Raw genomic sequence first — 11,937 nt, forward strand, 5'->3', positions numbered from 1 at the left:
TGTTTTTTCTTTGTTAGTGAACAAAGCTTCAAATTTAACTATGCCTCAGGCAGTTTTAACGTTTGTTTGTTACAATATCCTTGTCTGCAGATATTTTATTTGACGAATGAATTCAGTTTTATTGCAATCACTACACGCTTATGACAGAATGTACGGGGATTTCTTTTTGATTTATTTTTATCATGACCATCAGAGTCCAATACTATATATATATATATATATATATATATATATATATATATATATATATATATATATATATATACATTAAATTTGTATCAATGGCAATGGCCTTATTTAAAATCAATAAACATTGTATTGCAAAAAGTACTTGCTCCGCCGGGACTCGAACCCGAATCTCTCACTTGCCGGTGAATGTGCTACCATTACATCACATAGGCCTTACTTTTTACAACGCAATTATTTTGTATTTGGCTGTTTCTTTCACACATGTGTTTTTAAATAACCAAACTAACATATGATCGGAAGACCAGATACCTGTCAAATGACTTTATTTACATTAAATTTGTATAAATGGCAATAGCCTTATTTAATTTCAATAAACATTGAATCGCAAAAATACTTGCTCCGCCGGGTCTTGAACCCGGATCTCTTACTTGCCGGATGAATGTGCTACCATTACACCACAGAGGCCTTACTTTTAAAAATTCAATTTTTGGTATTTGTCTGTTTCTTTCCCATATGTGTTTTTAAATAACCAAACTAACATATGATCGGAAGACCAAAATACCTGTAAAATGACTATTTACACACAAACAAACACACACACACACACACACACACACATATATATATATATATATATATATATATATATATAAATTCACTTCGAGTGTATAAAAGCAAAATATATAAATTATATATATATATATATATATATATATATATATATATATATATATATATAATATATCAGGGCCAGACTTGACAAAAGCAGTACCTACACATTACTAGGATGAGTTTGTTTATCAATATTAACGAATAAAGAAATTCGAAATGGCGGCGATTCTAACTCGAGCAAGTTTTATTTAACTTATTTCAATTGTATATACAAACCGCTAGTATTTTAAATTTATAAAATAACGCAAAAATAATTTTTGTTTTTAAATGTTGTTTGATATCTATTTTGGTATCCAGACAGCGGGGTTATAAAGTTATATGTGGTAAAAACATTACGGGAATAATTGTGAACACGATAACTACCACAGTTCTTAATAAATCCTGACTAAACTTGGTATATAAAGAGTATTTGTAAATAGCTTAGGCGAGTTTGTTAGCAAGTCTTAACAAATGGAAAGTTTAAAGGTGGCGGTCATTCTCATATAATGACTATAAATTTTTTTATAGAAAAATACGGAACCTGTCATTTTATTTGAGCAAAAGTATGAGGCCATACTCATTATAAAACCAATCATAGTAATTCGTACTACTACATAATTAATCTCCTATAGTACGTTTAACATGTATTTGGTATTCAAGTAAACAGGAAGCTCACTACCCTCTTGGTTTATTCATGTCCAATCAGTCCCATATGCTGATGAATTAATGGATGTAGAATCGTACTATCAGTCGTTCACTGTATTGAATAGCAACAGATCTTTTATTGGATACCTGTTATAAATATTGCTTATAATATGATTGTACACTTTTACTTCTATACATTGATAAGCCTATACACTTCCAAAAACAGATAAATTAAATAGTACAATAGTAATTATTATCATAATGTGAAAAACAATTTAAAGTGCTTATTTTAAACTATCTCATTCAATATACTAGTACTATTCAATATGATCCTTTTATTAACATTATGATATTAATTACTGTTCGTTTGATCTCCATTTCATTTGGATTTAACCTCAGGAGAAAATCACTTATCTATCTAATACAACCTGATGGGAGCTGACCACAATTCTTGCTTTGCTCAAAATCATATTTAGAAGATGTAAATATAGATTAGGTTAGTATTTTTAATGTTCTAGGTATCGTTTAGTCCAGGTTTCACTGAAATACTCTCATAAAGTTACGTTTATTACAGAGCGATTAGAATTTTTTTACATTGGAATATGAATTAATTATGTTTTTGATTGGAAGTTGTTTGGTTTATAATCAACTTGTTTTTCACATCATTTCTGGGTAAACTGTAAATGCAATAAAAACTTTTCAACGCATTGTTCCTTATACAGATATAATTTATACAAATCCAAGAATATAGTTTTGGATTTTAGTTTGGCGGATATCGTACTTAAAGGGGCAGTCAGTATTTACTTCTCTTTGTCATCAGATGGCTTTTGAAGTTCGTACACAACGCAACGGTTTCTGGATGTTTACTTATGTCATCTAAACCAATTATAACTTTCTTTATTCATTTACTTTCAGAGAATAATTTAATATTACTCAGTAAAATTTATAAAAAGTGTTATGATATAATTTTAAAATACTCTAACATGCCTTAATTCCACCACAGTTACACGTTGAAACTATAGCCTTAGAGAAAACCGCACTTAATGTTAGACATTTATTTGTTACAACCCAATTATGTTTTCTGCATTCAACGATGGCAAGATTAGAATAATTGGTACTGGAAGCAATAAGAGATTGGTTTTCTCTATATGACCCAATAACTTGTTGACTCGAATGAATATTACGAGAAACCTTGTTTTTAAGTCTATTTGAAACAATGAGAAGTAAATAGTGCGCTTGTTCGTATATTTTCATTTTTTGATTCTTAGAATTTGTGAACACAATTTTTACATATTATTATTGTCAAGGGTTTGGTATTGTTAGTTTTGCTCCTCAGACAAATTTTAATACAGATCTTATAATTTTTAATTCTTGTATCGAATACGTTTTAACAGTTGCAAAATAAAAGCAAAATAATTATTAAATAAAAACTTTCAAAATTAAAATTAAATAAAAAACTTCTTTTACATTATGTAAAAATCAAACAAACTCTAATAGTTTATACTCGTATATGGACAATTACTTTAGTTATTGTATAGAATGTTGACAATTTGGCTACGGAGCGGAGCCGTGTCTATTTTGGCTCACACACCTCACAATGTGAACATTACTGTAGCTATAGTATACACAGTTATATGTGGACACTACGCCAGCTATAATAAACAATGTTATAGGTGGACACTACTATAGCTATAGCATATGATGTTAACACTGTGACTACCGAGCGGTGCCTTGTATAATCTTGGTTCACACATTTCACAATAGTTCTGTAACCATTTGTAGTGAATTTAGTATATGTGAACACTAGTACAGCTATAGTATACAATGTTACATGTATACTCACCTATAGCTATAGTATACGATATTGACACTTTGACTACCGAGCGGCGCCGTTTATAATCTTGGTTCATACACCTCACAATGGCTGTGTAACCATTGATAAGGAATGTGTTATATGTGTACACTAATACAGCTATAGTATACAATGTTATATGTATACTCACCTATAGCTATAGTATACGATATTGACACTTTGACTACCGAGCGGCGCCATTTATAATCTTGGTTTATACATCTCACAATGGTTGTGTATTCATTGGTAATGAACGTGTTATATGTGATCACTACTATAGTTATAGTATACAATATCATATGTGGACGCTACTCTAGTTATTGTTAAAATTTTATATGTTGGCAATCCTATATCTATATGTAGCCTAATTTTGACTTACACACCTCATTCACTAAGTTCACTAGTAACAAATGTGTTATATAAGAACACTACTATAGCTATAGTATACAATTTTATATTTTCAAAATTCTATTGCTATAGTATTTAACGTTAACTGTATATTTCCCTACATTTTATGTTTCTTAAGGTGCATCCTCTTTTCCTGCTAGCTACGTAAGGATATTTTCAACTATCTTTATATTATATATTTAAGTTGAAACAGTTACTAAAATAAAGCATTAAAGATATTTTCAAGTCCACTATTCCACGTTAAAATTTCAAATTTAACTTAAAATAGTATAAATCTGGCTTATAATTATTTATAATGGTAAATTAAATCATAGAAAACTTTACTTGAAGATGAATAAACTTGAAATAGAAAATCCAAATTATTCACTTTAATTACTGCACGTCTAGTAATTACTCTATTAATATGTTCTTCATGACTAAACAGCACTACTTTAATGATTCGAGTCGCTGCTATAATATACGTGTTGCGTCGGCAAGCCTTGCAGAATCTGGTGCTCTTCCAACCAGGGCCGAAACATTCTATAACATTAGTCAAGAGCTTTTTCACTCTTCATTTTGAAAAGCGGCAGCAGACTATCGCTGGTCTGCAGAAACAGGTTACAAAGCGTGATAAATGGAGAGTTTTATACATATCATTATTTATCTACCTATTATCATGTAATGTCAGTCTGCCTTTAGTGTAAAGGGATTGATAACAAATTAGTTAATAATTTTATTTAGTCACCTGAACCTTTTACTGCTAATTTCTAAAGCCAGAGCACGCTGTTACAAAGGGTGACAAATGGAGAGTCTTAATTCCTTTACCTGTTAATAATTGTCTTACCTTCAATAGGCTGATTAATGGCCACTCTTACCGATCATTAACTCTTAGAGATAAACACAAAATTTGCTTCAAGGATAGCAATTTAAATTTACTTTAGTGAATATTCTTGAGTAACAAGTTACTAGGAGATGGGTTTAGGTGTATCCAAGGATACATTTGTTTTTCAGATCATGACTACTATTGTTGTGTTTATAATTCAATTTCACCAGCTGTCCCAGAATTGATATTTTTGGTTTAAAAACAATATGCATACTCTGAACTGATAAAGCTATATGTTGCAAAACTAAATTATCTATAATTTAGACGTAAAACATTCAATTTAGAGACACCAGGTTTAAAATCCTTTGTTATACTTGCAAGTAAATTATCTTTTTACAGTCAAATATGTCACACACATATTGCTATAAATATATATATATATACATACACACACACACACACATATATATATATATATATATATATATATATAAAAGAGTGACCGTACAGGATATATATATATATATATATATATATATATATATATATATACGGTCACTCTTTCTCCAAATGCAGGACAACCTTACTTAAGGGAAATATGTAACACGGTAAAGGCCACCAGGAGAGTTTATTATAGTTGGTATATACCTGCCAGTAGAACCTATACGGATGCGGTAAAAGTCGATATGTCAGAGTTTTGAATTACATCTTTGCATAAGACAACTATAAATTATTAGCTGCAAATTTCAAATATTGGCGTGATATGGCCTGGTATATAGATTTAGTTTACTGCCTAGGATTGATGTTGATTCGAAGAGACTTTCTTAATTTTAACGGCTCTTTAAAACCTAAACATGATTAAATAGAATTCTCCTGCCCGGTTTAACTGGAGGATGCTGTAACAGAGCTAACCTCCCCTTCTTTCAAGGTAATATAACCAGATAGAACCCGTTATACGTCTAATGGGATTTGCAACGTGGCAGCCCCTGCCTTTAAAACCTTTTCCCTTCTGAATATTCTCTCCAGAAGCTGTGTACAGATTCTTTTAGAAGTAACAGCAATGAGGATTTTCTATTTTTCTTGTTCCAAGTGAATAAAGACAATAGCGTGGTTTTATCCGCTTTGAAATTAGTATATGATAATGGATGTAAATATATATACCTGTATACACGTTGTGCAGGACTACCTGAAGAACCGTCGGCTGTTGTACGAAACCAAAGACGGAAGGAAAACGAAAGAGGTCACTGCCGGTGCGGCCCAAGGGTCTATTCTCGGCCCAGACCTATGGAATGTTTCATGTGATGGTTTACTTCGAATCGAGATGCCCCACGACGTCTTCCTCGTGGGTTATGCTGATGACGTGGCTGCAGTCATCACGGCGAGGACTCCGGACTTGGCACAGTTACGCCTTAATCAGGTAATGATTCGGGTCAATGCCTGGATGACGAGCCATGGACTTGAGCTGGCGGTCGCCAAGACCGAAATCGTTATGCTTACTCGACGGAAAATCCCCACTCGTATCTCTATGAATGTGGGGGGTGTCGAGGTTCGGACAAGGACTGCAGCGAAGTACCTGGGTGTTACCCGCCTGCCGTCTTCGGTATTGGGAGCACGTTCAGGCGGTGTGTGACAAAGCCTCTAAGGTGGTTATGTATCTCGGCAGGCTGATGGCTAACGTAGGAAGCCCTAGGTCAAGTACGAGACGCCTCCTTATGTCTACTGTAAACTCAACCCTTCTGTATGGCGCAGAGGTTTGGGCGGGTGTCATGAGGATAAGGCGATACAGTCAAAAGCTGTTATCGGTACAGAGAGGAACGGCACTTAGGGTCGCCTGCGCCTATCGCACCGTTTCCGGTTCGGCCGTGGCGGTCGTGGCTGGGGTGATTCCTATTGATCTGCTGGCCATCGAGAGACAGACCGTCTTCCGGGCGGCTGCCGAGCGGGTCAGAGAGGATGCCTTGGCTGCTGCCAGGGTGGAGACTCTGCAGGTTTGGCAGCGGAGGTGGACGGAAGGATCGGACGGTCGCTGGACCTTCCGTCTCATTCGGGAGCTTCAATCCTGGATAGATCGCGGCCAGGGGGAGATAGATTTCTACCTGTGTTATTCAGATATAGCGCAGTGAGATGTCTAGAATTATCATAGCCTTTGCGAAAATAGTTATACGCCATTTTATACAGACTAATAATAAATAGTAGATAGGCCTCCTTCTCACTTTCTTTTGGAAGGCACAAAACTAGAAAATATTGTCATCATGACATTTGATTTTCACAGTAAGTTCAATAAAGTCCGTTATTTTTAATAATGTAGTGTTTTAGGTCCACGGTGAGACTCTTTCAAAAATAGTAGCTTCTGTATAACACCGCCCAACGCTAGAGCAAATCAAGATCCTTGTTCCCTTCTCCAAGCGGAAACTTTCGCCTTGCGCTAGAGTAATCCGAACACCTCTGTCTCTTCCTCCGCAAGAAAAATACCTTCTCTTTTTTCTAAAAAATTAATTTAAAGACTTTCTTGTAAACATTTTTTTTTATTTACACTCAGAATATTTTAGTTTAACCACATATATAAGAAAAAGATATCCAAAGTGTAGGCATTTTAATCTGTTACTTAGTTTCAATTGGTCAGTCAGATTGACTGTTAAACTGACGATATAAACACTTTTATAGATTACGATACTTTCCTAATACATAAACAAGCAAATTATTGCCGTATTTTTTATACATGAACAATTAGCTTACGATTGTTGAAAAAAGAATTATCAGTATTTGACGCTAAGATAACTATACATGTTTTAGTGGGCATACACTTTGGGAAGAACCGTTGTCACCCTAAAAATTATCGATTGTGATTATTAAGACAGGAAATATAAGGGTTGGTTGTAAGGGGTACGTTAGATTTATATAATATGATTATGTGTGGAGGTGTCAAAACTGGACACAATAGTCTTGCAGGTGAAAGGAGGCACAAACATGCATTCATATACGCTATGCAGTAAGCAGGGCTTCTTTGTTTCATGCCGCGCCACCCCGACGACACTCTTACTTTTCATATCGTCTTTGTCATTGTTGTAATAGTAATATATGCCACTATCCATTATTCAGAGTTTAAAATGGGCTTTGAAATTAAAACTTTGGAAAATGTGTACTTTTTACTAAAATAGATATGCAAATGGTTGGAAACGTAAATTTAAATATGAGTATTAGTATATATTTGAATACGAGTATAATTTATATACGAGTATAAATATATATTTATGATATACCGTATATAATATATATTTATATATTTATACTCGTATATCAATATTGGTCGACTCATAAATATTTCATGAGAAGGTAAGTTTTCTAAAAATAATATACCAATAGTAACGCTAGTTATGGTTGAGATAAATATAGGAACGAAACAGAAGGGTTAAAATTATGAAGTAATATAGTATTTCACAGATTATAATTTTTTAGCCTTATACATGTAACAACAACCGTAAATTACGTAATCTAAATAATAGTTATATTGTACCAAAAGGATAAAAAACTTACAGGTACAGATGTCTGAGGTAGTAGTAAGAAATATTCGAGATTGCAAAATTGTCGCAAATAAAACTTACAAGCATCACTTCTAGATGTGATAAAATTTTGATTTGGCCACGTTGCTATAAAATAGGGTAGTAATAGACTAAAATTGTGTGGAAAGGTTGGGTCTAGTGGTTCTAATGTTTGTTGGAGATTTACCCACAAAAATTAATTATTTAATAAAACTGTAATATTGATTTCCCTTCACGTAAGTTTGACACTGCAGTTGAGCAGTTCTAGTAGCAAAAAAGAAGAAAGAATCAAAGTAGTAAAAGAAACATTATGGTGGTAAAGGAAATTAAACTCGCGTAAAACAAAACAGTGACGTGATTCGTTATTTAGCACAATAACTTATTACCAAGACAACATGGTCTCTTTACAATGATACTACCGTAATTATATCCATTACAATCTGGAAAATATTACATAGTATTCACATGTAATTTACTATAATATTTAAAAATTTTCCCTAAATTTAATTTAAAATAGATGTGTCACTTGAAATGACTAATTTATAATAGTAACAATGTTAATATTGCTTACGGACAAGGCGTGCAAGATGATCATCGGTAGGCTAGCGTTCAGTTCCAAAGTTCAAGATGGAAAAGATTACTGCTCGTGCCAATTAGGTTTTCTTTCCGTTAAGAATTTAGTTTCAAGAACATCGGGGAAAATAATACTAATCAGTAACATGTAACAGGGTTGCGAAAAAATATATAATATACGTAGTGTAATTAAATAATCGTACAATATGAATTTCTGCCAATGAAATTATTTATTTATTTTATTTACGTATTTACAATAAATCAGTATTCAAATTTTTATCAATAGCAATATATTAAAGTGTTGTACAAAATGGACGAAACACATGTAGTTGGTAAACGCTGCAATGAATATTCGACTTACAAAGTGTACTTGTATGTTTAACTGTGGCAAATAAAAAATGAAAGCGCCACATCTAGATGTTAAAATAAAATAATGTATTGCCATGCTACTGTAAAATAGAGTGATAATGAACTAAATTATATCATATGGGTGGGCCCAATAGCTGCAGTGTTCTATGGGAATTTTGCATACGAACTTAAGAACTATTTAAAACATTGAAATGACTACCCTTCACGTTGATGTCGAATCACAAGCGCGGGTGTCAGAACCGTGGCTCGACATTGCAGCTGTAGTCGGGAAAAAAATGAAGATTAGTAGATTAGAAGTCTAAAAAGCGAATTTGAAATCGGATTCAGAGACTCACCTAAAACAAAATCGACGGAAAATCAAGACTGAAAATCAAGACGGTATTAACCATTTATCGAGACAACTTATGATTCATGACAACGTAGTCTCATAAGAAGGATGTCACCACACTATTATCCATATTAATCAGCCAAATAAAACATCAACCAAGGTAAGTCACTTTACTTTTTACAGCTTTACTTTTAATACTAAAATATTAATTTAAATTAGGATATAGCGCGAGACGTTGCTCGGCAGCAGGAACGGCAGCTACAAAGTTCACGAGAGAAATAATTATAACGCGTGGCAATGAGGTTATTAATCCGCCAAGAATTTAGTTCCAAGAACACTGGATGTGACTTATATTAACTAGAAACGAGCAACAGGGTAGCGAAAATAAGTATTACATAAAATACAACTAAATAAAGCTATAGTTGTAAATGATTTTTAGAGATATAAAGGTTTTTATTTTTTTATTTTCTGAGAGCTTAGCTTAAAAATTTGACAAAATAAAATTGTTAGATTTAATTGATTCAACAATTTTTACACCCGAGCAATACATAATAACCGTAATATGGCTATAAGCCAACGTAAAAATTACAAACGATAATTAGAACCTTCTTATTGGAAATATTGAACCCAAATGACTTTCAGAAATAAATTATATTAATATGCCTAAGATACATGCAAGACAATGGTACCCAAGATAACATTGGTATATCAGAAATTATTAATACTGCGAGCACATAATTATATATAATTTGGGTAATCCATGTCAAAATGATTTCACTTTAATATTGTTGAATTTTGAAACGATGGATGGAAAAGTTTTAAAACTGAACTACCCCATGACGATCTTAAGATCGAAACTTTGTATTAAAATGAGTCAATTAAGATAAGTAAAAAAATATTTTGAATAATTTTGACTCAGTATGAATTACTCTTAGGCTTTGATTTCTCTCTTAATCTTCAGTACTTCATTTAACAAGTCCGGAGCCGATTTCAGAGTGTCCAATAAACGTTGAGACTAATTAATTAATCATTCCAGACTAAGTAACCTCTTGAGTAATTCCTTTGACAGCACCTTTTTATCAACCCATTTATTGGTGTTCACTTCATTCAAAGTCCCATTGAATTTAAATTTAAAATGTTAAATACTGTAGTGGTATTATTTATCGATCAACTACTTAAACTTTCATGTTTGTAAACTGGCACTTAATCGCTAAAATGTAAATGTGGATCGCTCAGTCCAATGATAATTTTAATTTAAAATTTTAGCAAATTCAGCCATTATCCAGCTCTATGTCCGGAAGCTTGTAGTCACCAAGATGGCCGACATGAGGAATGCTATGCAATGAGGGCAGAGAGGAAGCTTCCCAAGATTATGAATAATTAAAATTGTCTCACCACACTAAACTTGATCTCCGATGGTGAATCAGATAAACCTAATTGTCACCAAGAATGCCCGTAGCATACAAGGTAATCGGAAGTCTTCTCGAGGTCTACATACGATCCCATCAAGTTCCAGATAACCGGAACTTATAGCTTCGAACATTGGCTTTACCTTTAACTCTTTTCTTGAGAATCATTGGTGGTACCTGGGTTGGTAGTGCCCATTTAAATATTACAAAAAGTCCAGCAGTTACGTACCATTGAAGAAGCAGCCAGTGTCGGTATTTAGGTAACAAGCAACAGCCATTATAACTACTAGGCAAAGCCTTTGCTATGCAGGGCGAGGTGCTCTGGAAATCGTTTTTATTTAATCAGTATAGTATATACAAAATTTTTATAATTAGTTATTAACATACATTAGTTGATAGATTCATTATTAAGTTATATTGGTTTAAAATCCTTATGTTCTTAAATAAGCTTTTATATGATTATGAAAGGACATTGAAAAAGTTTAACCATTTAATAACACCTAGTTTTTTGTTTTATACTATTAAATATGTTGTTTATTTTGTTCGTGTTTTGTAAAACAATTTCGAATATTTAAACTTCGAAACGGTATGGCCCTGAGGATAAAATGTGCGTATGTGAAGAAAGGAGAAATAATGTATGTTTTGAGAGAAAATTAATTTCTCTCGGAAGAAAACTGGCGTTATAACGTATTCTTTCTGTTCAGTCCCAACATAAAGGGCTGTCAAAGATCACAGCACTCCAAAATTATATGACTTTTTTTTGTACATATGTTTTCTTTGTATTTGCTACAATGCGTGTACACTCGATTAGTCGATCTAGTTTGTCAAACGAGGCAACAATTTAATATATATACCATATATATATATATATATATATATATATATATATATATATATATATATAATATGTGGAACGTACAATATAATAAAAAGAAATAAATATGGTTTCTGACACAGTAAACATAAATAGAAACGTTTTCATTCTGCTTTGAGTAGTTTTAATGAAGCTGACTTCTGATTCTTAATGCTTCAAATACTGTATTTATTACATTCCATTATTTTTAAACTTGATAACTGTTTTAATTTTAGCCCCCGCTGTATGCTAAAAATAACTCTTTGACACAAATTAAACGACATAACTAGATATAAAATGTAAACTTTGAGCTTGAAAT

The sequence above is a fragment of the Homalodisca vitripennis genome, chromosome 2, assembly GCF_021130785.1.
Source record: "Homalodisca vitripennis isolate AUS2020 chromosome 2, UT_GWSS_2.1, whole genome shotgun sequence".
NCBI classification, from domain to species: Eukaryota; Metazoa; Arthropoda; class Insecta; order Hemiptera; family Cicadellidae; genus Homalodisca; species Homalodisca vitripennis.